This window comes from Ceratotherium simum, chromosome 6 (genome assembly GCF_057802395.1).
Source record: "Ceratotherium simum simum isolate JZ-2026a chromosome 6, ASM5780239v1, whole genome shotgun sequence".
NCBI lineage: Eukaryota > Metazoa > Chordata > Mammalia > Perissodactyla > Rhinocerotidae > Ceratotherium > Ceratotherium simum.
The window spans coordinates 9,138,706-9,156,253 of record NC_141905.1 but is presented as its reverse complement, the minus strand read 5'-3'; the positions used below and the strand labels follow the sequence as shown (position 1 = coordinate 9,156,253).

The 17,548-nt window shown below is 38.1% G+C and overlaps 1 protein-coding gene across 4 annotated transcripts in view; it reads right to left on the bottom strand.

Moving 5' to 3' along the window:
- The window catches only part of ZFAND4 (zinc finger AN1-type containing 4), a 127,797-nt gene that overhangs the window by 68,843 nt on the left and 41,406 nt on the right, over window positions 1–17,548 (bottom strand). Inside the window, exon 1 of one of the 4 annotated variants that reach the window (XM_087431849.1) lies at window positions 13,238–13,519. The exons of the other annotated variants lie outside the window; for them this stretch is intronic. The gene's annotated coding sequence lies outside the window, so the exon portion shown is untranslated. Of the gene's footprint in view, window positions 1–13,237; window positions 13,520–17,548 lie in introns of those variants that run through there. 4 annotated transcript variants of the gene reach the window in all.

The following is a 17,548-nucleotide window of genomic DNA, read 5'->3' as shown; positions in this document are numbered from 1 at the left end:
AAAATAGCTGGTGAATTTGATTCCTCAGATCCATTGCTCCAGCTGGGCAGGAGCAAAGATAGCCACAAAAGAAACAGGATTTGGAAAACAGTGATTGGATGCTGAGGGCAAATGATTTGCAGTTTATTCACCACTGACTGATGTGAGTGAATTCAGGTAAACAAAGCTCCCTGATAAACTCCTTGGAGAGTGATGTCAGCATCATGGCAGAGTGAGTTGTTCCATTTGTCTCTCCCCTCTACGTTACAACTATACAGACATTCACTAACCAAGAGAGGATTCCCTACACAGCACAATAGGACTTTTGAGAGATCCACACAGCCATAGATCTGAAGGTGGGGGGACAGGATCCTCAGGAAGCAGTGGAACTAGGTGAGCAGATCCCTCCTCCGTCCTGGCAGGTTGCAAGTCCTCACACAGTGGCCAGTATGACTGTAAGAGGAGGTGGAAACAGTCCGGCCTGCCATAAACACTTTTGGAGTGGTAGCTCAGCCTGTGGGAGCGCCCACCATGCCATGGAGGCCCAGCCCGTGGGAATGCTCCCCACAGAGTGATGAGGCTCAGACCCCACAAAGGAGCCACCACCAAGTGCAGCAGCTCAGCCGAGCCGCCTGCGAGTGCAGCGACGGCCCGCATGTGAAAGAAAGCACCCCTCCCTGCCTTCTAGTGTACCAGCTCAGCTGGTTCCCTGCCAAGCACAGCAGTAACACACCAGAGTGACCCGCTAGCAGAGCACAGAGGACACACCTGCGCATGCATGTGTGACCTACCAAGCATCTACAGCCAGTGCACAAACACAGAGGAGCCCTACCAGGACAACTTCCAACAGACAGGGCAGGATCAGAAAACACAGATCCCCACTGACCCCAGTGGTGGCAGGTGGAATCTGTGACCTGATACTACCAGAAATGCACTGGCAAAAGATCAATTCATCAAACACCATGAAGAACTACATTAACAATTCAGAGCAGAAGGAAAATGACAAGTCTTCAGAAACCAATCCTGAACCACAGAAATATACAATCTAAATGACAGAGAATTTAAAATAGTTGTCATAAAGAAACTCAATGAGTTACAAGAAAACTCAGAAAGAGAGCTCAATGAGCTCAGGAATAAAATTAATGAGCAGAAGGAATACTTCACCAAGGAGATTGAAACTCTAAAAAAACCAAACAGAAATTCTGGATATGAAGAACACAATGAATGAAATAAAAAATAATCTAGGACACATAAAAAATAGAGCTGACATTATGGAGGACAGAATTAGTGATTTAGAGGATAGAAATATAGAAATGCTTCACGTGGAGGAGAAGAGAGAATTAAGATTTTTTAAAAATGAAGAAATTCTTTGAGAAATATCTGACTCAATTAGGAAAAGAAACATAAGGATTACAGATATTCCAGAGGGAGAAGAGAGGGAGAATGGAGCAGAGAGCTTGTTCAGAGAAATAATAGCTGAGAACTTCCCAAACCTGGGGAAGGAACTGGACTTACAAGCACACGAAGCCAATAGAACTCCTAATTACATCAATGCAAAAAGACCTTCTCCAAGGTATACGCTATTAAACTGGCAAAAGTTACTGACAAAGAAAAAATATTAAAGACAGCGAGGCAGAAAAAAATAACCTAGAAGGAACCCCTATCAGGCTTTCAGCAGATTTCTCAGCAGAAACCTTACAGGCTAGGAGAGAATGGAATGATACATTCAAAATACTGAAAGACAAACACTTTCAGCCAAGAATACCCTATCCTTTGAAACTATCCTTCAGATATGATGGAGAAATAAAAGCTTTCCCAGATAAACAAAAGCTGAGGAGTTCATCGCCACTAGGCCTGCCTTACAAGAAGCATTGAAAGGAACCCTCCCATGTGAAACTAAAAAGCAAAAGTTTACAAAACCTTGAGCATGGAGATAAATAGATAGAATCAGAAAATTGTGGCTCTATATCAGAATAGGTTAGTAAACACTTAAAGACAAAGGGAAGGAAAGCATCAAAAATAACTATAAACACTTCAATTTAGTCACAGACTCACAACACAGAAAGGAACAATTTGTGACAAGAGGGGAAGAGGAAGGGATGGAACATGCTTAGGTAAATGGAGATAAGAGGCTACCAGAAAATCGACTATTTCATCTATGAGATCTTTTACACAAACCTCATGGTAACCACTAAACAAAAAATCACAGCAGAGCCACAAATTATAAATAAAGAGAAAACTGAGAAAACCATCATAGAAAACCACCAAATTGAAACGGCAGTCAGAAATACAAGGGGAAAAAGAACAACAGAAATATAGAACTACTGGAAAATGAGATAAAATGGCAGCATCAAGCTCTCATATATAAATAATCTCTCTAAATGTAAATGGATTGAATTCTCCAATCAAAAGGTACAGAGTGGCTGGATAAATTAAAAAACAAGACCGAACAATATGGTGCCTCCAGGAAACACATCTCAGCTCTAAAGACAAATACAGGCTCACAGTGAAGGGATGGAGGATGACACTCCAAGCAAATGGCAAGCAAAAGTACTTTGCCATACTTATATGAGACAAAGCATACTTCAAGATAAAAAAGACAATGAAAGACAAAGAGAGGCAGTACATAATGATAAAAGGGACATTCCACAAAGAGAACATAACACTTATGAATATATACGTAACTTACACAGGAGCACCGAAGTATAAAAGCAACTATTAACAGATCTAAAGAGAGAAATTAACAGCAACACAACAACAGTAGAGGATCTCAACACCCCACTTACTCCAATGGATAGATCATCCAGACAAGGAAACAGTGGCCTTAAATGAAATACTAATGGACTTAATAGATATATACAGAACATTCCATCAAAAACCAGCAGAATACACATTCTTCTCAAGTGCACATGGAACATTCTCAAAGACAGACCATATGTTAGAAAACAAGGCAAGCTTCGATAAATTTAAGAAGACTGAAATTATATCAAGCATCTGTTCTGACCACGATGCTATGAAACTAAAAATCAACTATAAGAAAAAGGCTGGGAAAGTTACAAATATGTGGATACTAAACAACATGCTATGAACAACCACTGAGTCAATGAAGAAATCAAAAGAGAAATCAAAAAATACCCGGAGACAAATGAAAAGGAAAATACAGGGGGCCAGCCCGGTGGCGCAAGCAGTTAAGTACGCGTGCTCCGCTGCGGCGGCCCAGGGTTCGCCGGTTCGGATCCTGGGCGCACACCAATGCACTTCTTGGCAAGCCATGCTGTGGCGGCGTCCCATATAAAGTGGAGGAAGATGGCCACGGATGTTAGCCCAGGGCTAGTCTTCCTCAGCAAAGAAAAAAAAGAGGAGGACTGGAAGATGGCAGATATTAGCACAGGGCTGATCTCCTCATACAAAAAAAAAAAAAAAGGAAAATACAACATACCAACTCTTATAGGATGCAGCAAAAGTGATGCTAAGAGGGAAATTTACAGCAATACAGGCCTACCTCAGCAAACAAGAAAAATCTCAAACAAGTAATCTTAAACTACATCTAACTGAACTAGAAAAAGGAGAACAAAACCCAAAATCAGCAGAAGGAGGGAAATAATAAAAATTAGAGCACAAATAAATGAAATAGAGACTAAAAAAACAATAGAGAGGATCAATGAAACTAAGAGACGGATCTTTGAGAAAATAAACAAAATTGACAAACCCTTAGCCAGTCTAAGAAAAAAAGAAAGAAGGCTCAAATAAATAAACCTTAAAATGAAAGAGGAGCAATTATGACAAATATCACAGAAATACAAAGGATTATAAGAGAATACTATGAAAAACTGTATGCCAACAAATCAGACAACCTAAAAGAAATGGATAACTTCTTAGACTCATACCATCTCCCAAAACTGAATCAAGAAGAAATAGAGGATCAGAATAGACCAATCACAAGCAAAGAGATTGAAACAGTAATCAAAAACCTCCCAAAAAACAAATGTCCAGGACCAGATGGCTTCTCTGGAGAATGCTACATTCAAAGAAGATTTAATACCTATCCCTCTCAAACTATTCCAAAAAACTGAAGAACACGGAATGCCTCCTAACTCATTCCATGAGGCCAACATTACCCTGATACCAAAACAAGACAAGGACAACACAAAGAAGGAAAATTACAGGTAATATCGCTGATGAACATGGATGCAAAAATACTCAACAAAATACTGACAAATCAAATACAGCAATACAATAAAAGGATCATACACTACGATCTAGTGGGATTTATACCAGTGATGCACAGATGGTTCAACATCCACTAATCAATCAATATGATACACCATATTAACAAAATGAGGAATAAAAATCACATGACCATCTCAATAGATGCAGAGAAAGCATTTGACAAGATCTCAACATCCATTTATGATAAAAACTCTCAATAAAATGGGTATAGAAGGAAAGTACTTCAACATAATAAAGGCCATATATGACAAACCCAAAGCGAACATCACACACAATGGAGAAAAACTGAAAGCCATCCCTCTGAGAACAGGAACAAGACAAGGGTGCCCACTCTCACTACTCCTATTAAACACAGTACTGGAGGTTTTCACCAGAGCAATTAGGCAAGAAAAAGAAATAAAAGGTATCCAAATTAGAAAGGAAGAAATAAAACTCTCGCTGTCTGTGGATGAAATGATTCTATATATAGAAAACCCTAAAGAATCCACCAGAAAAGTATTATAAATAATCAACAACTACAGCAAAGTTGCAGGGTAAAAAATCAACTTACAAAAATCAGTTGCATTTTTATACTCTAATAACTAACTAGCAGAAAGAGAAGTCAAGAATACAATCCCATGTATAATTGCAAACAAAAGAACAAAATATTTAGGAATAAACTTAACCAAGGAGGTAAAAAACCTATGCAGTGAAAACTATAAGACATTATTGAAAAGAATTGAAGAAGACATAAAGAAATGGAAAGATATTCCATGCTCATGGATTGGAAGAATTAACATAGTTAAAATGTCCATATTACCTAAAGTAATCTACAGATCCAATGCAATGTCAATCAGAATCTCAAAGACATTCGTTCATGGAAATAGAACAAACAATCCTAAAATTTATATGGAACAACAAAAGACCCCAAATAGCCAAAGCAATCCTGAGAAAAAAGAACAAAGCTGCAGGCATCATAATTCCCGACTTCAAAATATACTACAAAGCTACAGTAATCAAAACAGCATGGTACTGGCACAAACACAGACACGCAGATCAATGGAACAGAATTGAAGCCCAGAAATAAAACCACACATCTATGGACAGCTAATCTTCGACAAAGGAGCCAAGAACACACAGTGGAAAAAGGAAAGGCTCTTCAATAAATGGTGTTGGGCAAACTGGACAGCCACATGCAAAAGAAGGAAAGTAGACCATTAGCTTATACCATACACAAAAATTAACTCAAAATAGATTAAAGACTTGAATGTAAAACCTGAAACCATAAAACTCCTAGAAGAAAATATAGGTAAGTACACTCTTTGACGTCGGTCTTAGAAGCATCTTTTTGAATACTATGTCTACTCAGGGAACAGAAACAAAAGAAAAAAGAAACAAATGGGAATCCATCAGACTAAAGAGCTCCTGCACAGCAAAGGAAACCACGAACAAAATGAAAAGACAACCCACCAACTGGGAGAAAATATTTATAAATCATATCTCTGACAAGGGCTTAATTTCCAAAATACATAAAGAACTCATACAATTCAAAACAAAAAAAAACAAACAACCTGATCAAAAAATGGGCAGAGGATATGAACAGATATTTTTCCAAAGAAGATATACAGATGGGCAACAGGCACATGAAAAGGTGTTCAACATCACTCATTATTAGGGAAATGCAAATCAAAACTACAATGACATATCACCTCACACTCATCAGAATGGGTATAATTAACAAGACAAGAAATAGTAAGTGTTGGAGAGCATGTGGAGAAAAGGGAACCCTTATACACTGCTGATGGGAACGTAAACTGGTGCAGCCACTATGGAAAACAGAATGGAGATTTCTCAAACAATTAAAAATAGAAATACTATACAATCCAGCTATCCCACTACTTGGTATTTATCCAAAGAAGATGAAATCAACAATACAAAGAGATGTACTCCTATGTTCATTGTAGCATTATTCACAATAGCCAAGACGTGGAAGCAACCCAAGTGCCTACCAACAGATGAATAAAGAAGATGTGGTGTATGGAATACTACTCAGCCATAAAAAAGACAAAATCGTCCCATTTGCAACAACATGGATGGACCTTGATGATATTATGTTAAGCAAAATAAGCCAGACAGAGAAAGCCAAACACCATATAATTTCATTCATATGTGGAAGATAAACAAACACATGCATAAGGAGAACAGATTAGTGCTTACCAGAGGGGAAGGGGGTTGGGGGGTAGGCAAAATGGGTGAAGGGGCACATATGTATGGTGACGGATAAAAACTAGATTACTGGTGGTGAGCACGAGGCAGTCTATACAGAAACTGATATAAAATAATGTACACTTGAAATTACACAATGTTATAAACCATTATGACTTCAATAAAATAATTTTAAAAAATATATTCCTTGAAGGCAGAGATTATCTTAATTCAATTTTGGACATGATACATCACAAATAATCCAAAAAAAAAAGAACTATTGAATGCTATTGAATGGCACTCTGGATTTCCTTCACTAAATCATTCATCAAGTATTTGAAAGCTTATTCTGTATCAGGCATTATTCTCTAAGTAAAAAATATATTGGTGAATAAGAAAAAAGACTTTGCCCTCATGAAGCTTAGATTTTACTTAAGACAGTTAAAAATAAAAATAATAATGATAATAAATGCAACCATTCATCCCTATACTTATCTATAATATAATGCCAGACTACTCAATGCAATGAAAACCAATATAGCAGGTTAAAGAGATAAAGAGTGATTGGCACAGGTGAAGGTAGGGAGTGTATTTTTTATAAGAGTGGTCATGGAAGACGTGAGGAAGTGACGTGAGAACTTCAGTGAAGTAAGGGAAGAAACAATAAGGATATCTGGAGGAGGAAATACCTTCAGGCAGGAAGAAGCTGGGCTTGTTGAAGAAAGAGCAAATAGGCAAGTGTGCCTCAAGTAGAATTACTAAAATGGAGAGTAATGAAAGATAGGGTTAAAGATACACGTAGGAAAGACTTTAAATGCAACAGTAATGAGTTTGGATTTTATTTTGAGTGTGATGGGAAGCCACTGGAGGGTTTCAACAGAAGACTGACATGATCATCTTTGGTTTAAAAAAAATGGTATATTACAGCCATGCAAATAACTTCAAAATTTTGCTCTTGACATCCTTTAGCTATCCTGTTCTAGGGATTTCCCATTGGTCCATTAATACATGTAGTATGCCAGCTTCACACTGTCTGTATTAGGGTTCTCCTGAGAAACAGAACCAACAGGGTACGTGTGTGTACAGAGAGGTGGGGAGAAGGGGCAGGAGAGGTGGTGGGAGAGGGAGGGAGAGAAAGAGAGAGAGAGAGAGGGAGAGAGAGGGAAGGAGGGAGGGAGAGAGATTTATAAGGAACTGGCTTATGCAACTGTGGAAGCAGGCAAGTCCAAAATCTACAGGGTGGGATGGCACGTTGGAGACCCAGAAGAGCTGATGCTACAGTTCTAGTCTAAAAGCCAGCAGGGTGGAGACCCAGGAGACCTAATGTTCCAGTTTGAGTCTGAAGCCTGTCTGCTGTAGGACTAAGAAGAGCCAATGTTGCAGACGAAGTCCGAAGGCTATCTGGAGAATGCTTTCTTGCTCGAGGGAGGCTGGTCTTTTTGTTCTATTCAGTTCTTCAACTAATTTGATGAGGCCCACTCACAATACGAATGGCAATCTGCTTTACTCAAAGTCCACCAATTTAAGTGTTAATCTCATCCAGAAACACCCTCATAGAAATACTCAGAATAATGTGTGAGCATATAAGACATTATTGAGTGAAATCAATGATGACATAAAGAAATGGAAAAATATTCCATGCACTTGGATTGGAAGACTAAACATAGTTAAAATGTCCATACTACCTAAAGCAATTTGCAGATTCGAAGCAATCCTAATCAGAATTCCAAGGACATCCTTCATGGAAATAGAACAAAGAATACTAAAATTCATACAGGGCAACAAAAGACCCCAAAGAGCTAAAGCAATCCTGAGAAAAAAGAACAAAGCTGGAGGCATCACAACCCCTGACTTCAAAACATACTACAAAGCGATAGTAATCAAAACAGCATGGTACTGGTACAAAAACAGATACACAGATCAATGGAATAGAATTGAAAGCCCAGAAATAAAACCTCATATCTACAGGCAGCTAATCTTTGACAAAGGAGCTAAGGACATACAGTGGAGAATGGAAAGTCTCTTCAATAAATGGTGTTGGGAAAACTGGACAGCCACTTGCAAAAGAACCAAAGTAGACCATCTTCTTTCGCCATACAGAAAAATTAACTCAAAATGGATCAAAGACCTTAAGGTGAGACCTGAAACTATAAAACTCCTGGAGGAAAATATAGATAGTACACTACGCGTCATCAGCTATGAAGGGATCTTTTTGAATTCCATGTCTACTCAGACAAGGAAAACAAAAGAAAAAATAAACAAGTGGGACTTCATCAGATTAAAGAGCTTCTACTAGGCAAATGAAACCAGGATCAAAATGAATAGGCAACCCACCAGCTGGGAAAAAATATTTGCCTATTTTTTTCCCCAGGGAACCATATATCTGACAAGGGATTAATCTCCATAATATATAAGGAACTCACACAACTGAATAACAAAAAAACAAACAACCTGATCAAAAAATGGGCAGAGAAAATGAACAGACACTTCTCCAAAGAAGATATACAGATGGCCAAGAGGCACATGAAAAGATGCTCAACATCACTAATCATCAGGGAAATGCAAATCAAAACCACACTAAGATATCATCTTACACCCGTCAGAATGGCTATAATCACCAAGACAAAAAGCAACAAATGCAGGAGAGGCTGTGGAGAAATGGGAAGCCTAATCCACTGCTGGTGGGAATGCAAACTAGTGCAGCCTTTACAGAAAACAGTATGGAGATTCCTCAAAAAATTAAAAGTAGAAATACTTTATGTTCCAGCTATAACACTACTGGGTATCTACGCAACGAACCGGAAATCAACAATCCAAAGAGGCTTATGGACCCCTATGTTCATCGTAGCATTATTCACTATAGCCAAGACGTGGCAGCAACCCAAGCGTCCCTCGACTGATGACTGGATAAAGAAGATGTGGTATACATATTCCATGGAATATTAGCCATAAAAAAAGACAAAATTGTCCCACTTGCAACAACATGGATGGACCTCGGGGGTGTTATGTTAAATGAAATAAGACAGAAAGAGAAAGACAAACAGTGCATGATTTCACTCATATGTGGAAGATAAACCAACACACGGACAGATAGAACTGTTTGGTGGTTAACAGGGGCTAGGTGGGTGGGGGGTAGGCACAAGGGGTGGAGGAATGCACTTATATGGTGACTGATAAACAATAATGTACAACAAAAATTTCACAATAAAAAATAAAACGATGACAGATTTCTGGTCAGAAACAATTCCAGAAGACAGCAGAACAACATATTTAATGTACTGAAAAAAAAAGTCAAGCTAAAATACTTATCCAGCTAAAATAACTTTAAAAATGCACAGGTGAGGATGTCATGAAAAATGGCAAAGTAAAAAATTCCAAGAGTACATCTCCCCATAAAAGAAACTAAAAAAAGGTAAAAACTGTCAAAATCAACTCTTATTTTACTCTAATGCTATCCTCCACCCCGCCGCTCAGCAGCAGCCTGCAAAATAACACCTTGGTTCTCAGCATCAGTACCAGGGGGAACACAAAGACCCTCACTCACAAAATTTAAAATTATTTGTTTTGACCTATCTGGTGCTTTACTGGAAGACCCTTTCAAATGGCTTGCTTTATCTTACCTAATTCAGAACTTACTCAGCACTAAAGCCACTACCAGGGAGGCATTTGTTGAAAACATGCCCAGGCAAATGTCTTAGTTGCTGCTGCCTGAGACAATGAAAAAAGTTAGGGAAATCAAAAGATTAATCAAAAACATTGGGAGGGAAAGGATGGAGAATAACTCCTGGGAGCCTAGAAGGCAACACATACGCACAAGGATGTGCACATGCTCAGAAAAGAGCTGAGAAGGCACTAAGCCCTCGTCCCTGTCCAACCTTCAGGCTCTGCATAAGCAGGATGCAAAGGCTAAAACAGAGTTGTCAACTGCCTGGCTGAGTGCTGAAGGTGTGCCCCAACACACATACACACAGAGTCCCCATGCAAAAACTGGGAGAACGTTTTATTCCAGTCATTTAAGGAAATCTCTGTTCACTCATCTGACCATATGCTAATGGAAGAGAGACTCCATGGCCACAAAAGTAAAAGAACACAGATTTTACAAAATGAATTAAAAAAAAAAACTTGGGGGGGGAATTTAATCATCTGATATCCAGAGTTGTCACATTGTAATCAAAATGTCAAAAACTGGACAAGTTTCAACAAAAACTACAAAACATGCAAAAAGACAAGTCAGTATGGCCCACACCAGGAAAAAAGCAAATAATAGTAACTGTCCCTGAGGAAACTGAGAAGTTGGACTTATTAGACAAAGACATTAAAATCAGCTATTTTAAATATGTTCCAAGAGCTCAAAGAAACCAAAGACGAAGAAAGAAAGGAAACCACACTGATATCTCACCAAACAGAGAATATAAATAAGGATTTAAAAATAATAAAATAAAACTAGAAATTCTGGAGTTGAAAAGTACAATAACTGAAACGCAAAATTCAATAGAGGGGCTCAACAGCAGATTTAAGCAAGCAGAAGAAGGAAGCAGCAATATTGAAGATAGGTTACTTGATTACCTAGTCTGAGAAACATAAAGGAAAAAGAATGATGAAAAATGAACAGTGCTTTGGAGACTTGTGGGGCAGCATGAAGCGTACCAACATATGCATAATGGAAGTCCTAGAAGGAAAGAGATAGAAAAAGGGGCAGAAAGAACATTTGAAGAAATAATGGCCAAAAAATTCCCAAATTTGATGGAAAACATTATTCTACACATCTAAGAATCTCAATGAACTCCAAGTCGGAAAAACTCAAAGAGACAGACACTGACATACAGCATAATTAAACTGTCAAAAACAAAGATGAAGAGAGGATCTTGAAAGCAGCAAGAGAGAAGCTACTTACCACCTAAAGATAAGATTAACAGCTGATTTCTAATCAGAAACCATGGAGGAGAGAAGGCAGAGAAATGACACATTCAAAGTGCTGAAAGAAAAAAAAACTTTCAACCACTAATTCACATACAATAAAATCATCCTTCAAAATGGGGAGAAATTAAGACAATATCAGACAAACAAAAACTGAGAGAGTTAATTGCTAGCAGAACTGTAACACAACAAATGCTAAAAGGAGTCCTTCAGGCTAAAATGAAAGGACACCAGAGACTAATTTAAATTCCACAAAGAGATAAAGAACACCAGTAAGGACAACTACATAGGTAAATAAAAAGACAGTATCAATAATTTTTTTGTTTGTAATGTCTTTTTTCCTGTCTCATTTAAAAGACAACTAAATAATGCAATAAGTATAAATCTAAGTGGATGGACAATGTAGAAAGATGTAATTTGTGACAATAACATCACAAACAAAAGGATAAAGCTATTTAGCAGCAAAGTTTTTATGTACTATTAAAATTAAATTGGTAGTAATCTGAACTAGATTGTTACAAATTAAGATGCTAGTTGTATTTCCCAGGGCAACCGCTAATAAAATAACTCAAAAATATATAACTAAGAAAAAAGATAAAGGAATTAAAATGATAAATTGGAAAATGTTCACTTAATACAAAAGGCAACAGTGGAGAAAAAGAGCAACAAAAAATATAACAAATATAGAAAATGAATAGCAAAATGACAAAACTCCTTCCAACCATTAATTATATTAGATATAAATGGATTAAACACTCCAATTAAAAGACAAAGATTAGCAGAATAGACAACAAATCAGGACGATGAAACCAAAAAGGATTGAAAATATATACCATGCAAATAGTAACCAAAAGAGAACTAGATAAGCTATACCAGCATCAGGAACATAGACTTTAAGAAAATAACTGTTACAAGAAATAAAGGACATTATATAATGATAAAAAGGTCAATCCATCAGCAAGCCATTACAAATATATATGCACCTAACAACCGAGCCCCAAAATGAATAAAAACACAAAGACAAAACTGAAGGAAGAATAGTTGAACAATAATAGTTGGAGACATCAATATCCCACTTTTAATAACGAATAGAACAACTAGACAGAAGATTAGCAAGAAAAGAGAAGAACTGAACAGCACTTTAAATCAACTAGATCTAACAAACATCTATAGAGCACTCCACCGAACAAAGATAGAACTCATATTCTTCTCAAGTGCACATGGAACACTCACCAGAAAACGAAATATGCCAGGCCACAACAAGTCTCAATAAATTTGAAATGACTGAAATAATATAAAATATGTTCTCCAACCAAGCAGAATGAAACTGAAAATCAACAGCAGAAGAAAATTTAGAAAATTAACAAAAATTGTAAATTAACACACTTCTAAAATCCCAGGGGCCGGCCCGGTGGCGCAAGCGATTAAGTGCACACGCTCCACTGCAGCGGCCCAAGGTTCACCGGTTTGGACCCTGGGCGTGCACTAACGCACTGCTTGGCAAGCCATGCTGTGGCAGAGTCCCATAGAAAGTGGACGAAGATGGGCATGGATATTAGCCCATGGCCAGTCTTCCTCGGCAAAAAAAAAAAAAAAAAAAAAAAAGGAGGATTGGCAGATGTTGGCACAGGGCTGATCTCCTCACAAAAAAAAATTTTTTAAACATTAAAAAATAAAAAAATAAAATCCCAGTGGGTTGAAGAAGCAAACAAAAGAGAAATTAAAAAATATTTTGGGATGAATTAAAACGAAAACACAACATAGCAAAACTATGGGATTGAGCAAACACAGTGCAAAGAAGGATATTTATAGTTGTAAAGGCCTACATTAAAAAAAAGAAAGATCTCGGACGTCAGCATTATGGCGGAGTGAGCTTTCCCGTGAACTCTTCCCCCGACAAGATACAACAAAAGCAACAGTCACAAACCAACAACGGAATCCCAGACAGTGAAAACCTAGAGCGGAGGGATCCACACTGCCGCACATCTGAGAGCGGAACGTGCTGGGCCCCCGGAGAAAGTGGGGAGAGGTAAGGAGAACTCCGCTCCCTCCCCATCAGATCAGCGATCCCGGTCTGCGCGGCTCCCAGAGAGGGGGGAGGGACGGCCCTCGGCGGGGAAACCATGGCTCTTCCGACTCTCTCAGCCAGTGGGAAACTCCCGCACAGAGGACTCAGAGGAGCCACAGGGCTACCATCAACATCTGAGCACCCCAGAGAGCGGATAAAGAGGGGCAAACGAGAAGCCTCCCACGTCAGGGACCCAGAGGGCAAAAGAGAGAGCTCCCCCCTCCCCGCAACCCGGACTCTGCAGCTCGACCAGACCAGACCTAGCGATCCGAGGCAGACCTGATCAAACGATTGGACCCGTGGATCGCAGCGGGAAAAAAAAAAAAAAAAAACTGCGGATCACAGCAGAAAAACCGGGGCAGAGCGCAGGGGGCTTAGACTACACAGCCCTTTACCACCAGACAGTGGCGGCAGGTGGAAATTGCAACCAGAGACTTCCAGGATGAGGAAAAACAAAACCAACACGGGAACCACAATGCAAAAATATATGAAATCACCAGACCAGAAACAAAATGACAAGCACCCAGAAATCAACCCCGAAGACACAGAAATCCATAAACTAAATGACAGAGATTTCAAAATAGCTATAATAAAAACACTCAAGGAAATACGAGACAACACAGACAAACAATTCAATGAGATTAGGAGTTTCTTCACAAAAGAGATTGAAATCATAAAGAAAAACCAATCAGTGCTGATGGAGATGAAGAACACAATGGAGGAGATAAAGGAGAATCTGGAATCTTTAAAGAACAGAGCTGACAATATGGAGGAAAGAATTAGTACTTTAGAGGATAGGAATACAGATATACTCCAGATGGAAGAGGAGAGAGAACTAAGACTAAAAAGAAATGAAGAAAGACTCTGAGAAATATCTGACTATTAGAAAATGTAACATAAGAATTATAGGTATTCCTGAGGGAGAGGAGAGGGAAAGAGGAACAGAGAACCTATTCAAGGAAATAATAGCTGAGAATTTCCCAAATCTGGGGAAGGAGCAGGAAATACCAGTAAGCGAAGCCAACAGGACACCTATATATATTAACAGACAAAGGCCTTCACCACGACACCTAGTGGTAAGGCTAGCCAGGGTCAACGACAAAGAAACAATATTAAGGGCAGCTAGACAAAAACAAAAAATAACGTACAAAGGAACTCCCATCAGGCTCTCAGCGGATTTCTCAACAGAAACTTTTCAGGCTAGAGGAGACTGGAATGATATATTCAAAATACTGAAAGACAAAAACTTTCAGCCAAGAATACTCTATCCAGCAAAAATATCCTTCAAATATGATGGAGAAATAGTAACTCTCCCAGATAAACAAAAGCTAAGGGAGTTCATGGCCACGAGACCCCCACTACAAGAAATACTCAAGAAGGCCCTCAGGCCTGAAAAAAAGAAGAGAAAGGGAACACAAAGCTTGGAGGAAGGAGAAAAGTAGGTAGACAAAATCAGAGAAATAGTAGATCTTTACTGGAATAGGTTAGCAACCACTTAAATACTAAACTCAAAGATCAAAGGAAGAAATTCACCAAAAATAAATTTAACCTCATCACTGTAAACAGACAGCCACAACACAAGATAGAATAAGGTATAACAAGAGCAACTTAGAAGGGGAAGAGGAAAGTGACTGAAGTGACTTAGTATAAGGAAATAGGAGGCTATCAGATAATGGACTATCTCATACACAAGATTTTTTGCCCAAACCTAAGGTAACCACTAAACAAATAATCAAAGCAAAACCACATATGATAAACAAAGAGAAAACTAGAAGAATCATAAGACAGAACAACCAAACGGAATTGGCAGTCCAAAACAAATGGGACAAGAAACAAAGGAAATGCAAAAGAACCAGAAAATAAGTGACAAAACAGCAACATTAAGCCCTCATATATCAATAATTACCCTAAATGTAAATGGATTGAACTCTCCAATCAAAAGATACAGAGTGGCAGGATGGATTAAAAAGCAAGACCCAACAATATGCTGCCTTCAGGAAACACATCTTAGCACTAAAGACAAGCACAGGCTCAGAGGGAAAGGATGGAAGACAATACTCCAAGCTAATGGCAAACAAAAGAAAGCAGGTGTTGCCATACTCATATCAGACAAAGTAGACTTCAAGATAAAACAGGTTAAGAAAGACAAAGAAGGGAAATATATAATGATAAAAGGGACACTCCATCAAGAAGACATATCACTTATAAACATATATGCACCCAACATAGGAGCACCAATGTACATAAAGCAACTATTAACAAACCTAAAAGGAGAAATCAACAACAACACAATAATAGTAGGGGATCTTAACACCCCACTTACAGCAATGGATAGATCATCCAGACAAAAAGTTAATAAAGAAATAGTAGACTTAAATGAAAAACTGGACGAGATGGACCTAGTAGACATATACAGAGCACTCCATCCAAAAACAGCTGACTACACATTCTTCTCAAGCGCGCATGGAACATTCTCTAGGATAGACCATATGTTGGGAAACAAAGCAAGCCTCAATAAATTTAAGAAGATTGAAATCATAACAAGCATCTTTTCAGACCATAAGGCTATGAAACTGGAAATGAACCATGAAAAAAAAACTGGGAAAGTGACAAAAATGTGGAGATTAAACAACATGCTACTGAACAACCAATGGATCATTGATGAAATTAAAGGAGAAATCAAAAACTATCTGGAAACAAACGAAAATGATAACATGCCATATCAAACCATATGGGATGCAGCAAAAGCGGTCCTGAGAGGGAAACTCATAGCGATACAAGCCCACCTTAACAAATAAGAAAAAGCCCTAATAGGCAACCTTAAATTACACCTAACAGAACTAGAAAAAGAAGAACAAAGCCCAAAGCCAGCACAAGGAGAGAAATAATAAAAATCAGAGCAGAAATAAATGATATTGAGACCAAAAAAACAGTAGAAAGGATTAATGAAACAAAGAGTTGGTTCTTCGAGAAGATAAACAAAATAGACAAACCCTTAGCCAGGCTTACTAAGAAAAAAAGAGAAAAGGCTCAAGTAAATGAAATTAGAAATGAAAGAGGAGAAATTACAACGGATACCATGGAAATACAGAGGATTATAAGAGAATACTATGAGAAATTATATGCCAACAAATTGGACAATCTAGAAGAAATGGATAAATTCTTAGACTTATACAACCCCCCAAAATTGAACCAAGAAGAAATGGAGAATCTGAATAGACCAATAACAAGTAAAGAGATTGAAATAGTAATCAAAGACCTCCCAAAAAATAAAAGTCCAGGACCAGATGGCTTCTCCAGTGAATTTTACCAAACATTCAAAGAAGATTTAATACCCATCCTCCTCAAACTATTCCAAAAAATAGAGGAAGATGGAACACTTCCTAAATCATTCTATGAGGCCAACATCACCCTGATACCAAAACCAGACAAAGACAATACAAAGAAAGAAAATTACAGGCCAATATCGCTGATGAACATTGATGCAAAAATCCTCAACAAAATATTGGCAAACCGAATACAACAATACATTAAAAAGATCATACACCATGATCAAGTGGGATTTATACCAGGGACACAGGGATGGTTCAACATCCGCAAATCAATCAACGTGATACATCACATCAACAAAACAAAGAATAAAAACCACATGATCATCTCAATAGACGCAGAGAAGGCATTTGACAAGATACAACATCCATTTATGATAAAAACTCTCAATAAAATGGGAATAGAAGGAAAGTACCTCAACATAATAAAGGCCATATATGACAAACCCACAGCTAACATCATACTCAACGGGGAAAGACTGAAAGCCATTCCTCTGAGAACAGGAACGAGGCAGGGCTGCCCACTCTCACCACTCCTGTTCAACATAGTACTGGAGGTTTTGGCCAGAGCAATTAGGCAAGAAAAAGGAATAAAAGGAATCCAAATAGGTAACGAAGAAGTGAAACTCTCACTATTTGCAGATGACATGATTGTATATATAGAAAACCCTAAAGAATCTGTTGGAAAACTATTAGAAACAATCAACAACTACAGCAAAGTTGCAGGGTACAAAATCAATCTACAAAAATCAGTTGCATTTCTGTATGCTAATAATGAACTAACAGAAAGAGAGCTCAAAAAGATAATACCATTTACAATTGCATCAAAAAGAATAAAATA